This window comes from Limulus polyphemus, unplaced genomic scaffold (genome assembly GCF_000517525.1).
Source record: "Limulus polyphemus unplaced genomic scaffold, Limulus_polyphemus-2.1.2 Scaffold260, whole genome shotgun sequence".
Lineage (NCBI taxonomy): Eukaryota > Metazoa > Arthropoda > Merostomata > Xiphosura > Limulidae > Limulus > Limulus polyphemus.
In genome coordinates this window covers 446,213-446,830 of record NW_013665870.1, presented here as the reverse complement: position 1 = coordinate 446,830, position 618 = coordinate 446,213, and positions in this window count along the sequence as shown.

Sequence of the window (618 nt, the reverse complement as noted above, 5' to 3'; positions counted from 1 at the left end):
TAATTTACGTTTAATTTTGTACTTTTTCGAGGGGTGGTGGATAAAATAGAGATGATGACATGCTAAAAGAAATGTCACGTGGGTCACACTAGTGGAAATTCAGGATTTTTTTTAATATTCCTTTGTAGATTTAAGAACTTAAAACTTGTATACTATTAAAATATGGATTATTAGCTGAGATTTTATGCCATTATAATTGGTATAACATAAACAAAAAGTACTTTAATAACATTTTGAATGTAAAACACTAAAACTTTGTGTCGTGCAGTAAAGGATACCCGTGACAATAGGGTTAATGCCTTTCATATTTCATGTAGATACATGTAACAAATTCAGAATTATAGAAACATTTCTTCTCCAATATGGGGTTGGTCCAGTAGATCCCATGCACATTTGGTTAATGTACAGCCTATAGAAGCTAATGCATTATATATTTCATATTATACTGCTCATTTTGGGTTCACAAAATCTTCAAAATAGAAGTTTTGATTGGTGAAACTGGAGTTTTTTAATCTGTGTAAACTTACAGTCATAGTCGCATTCTGCCTGCCATGGCCTGGTGGTTGGGGTGCTTGACTTGCAATCTGTGGGTTGCAGGTTCAAATCCCCATTGCAAAA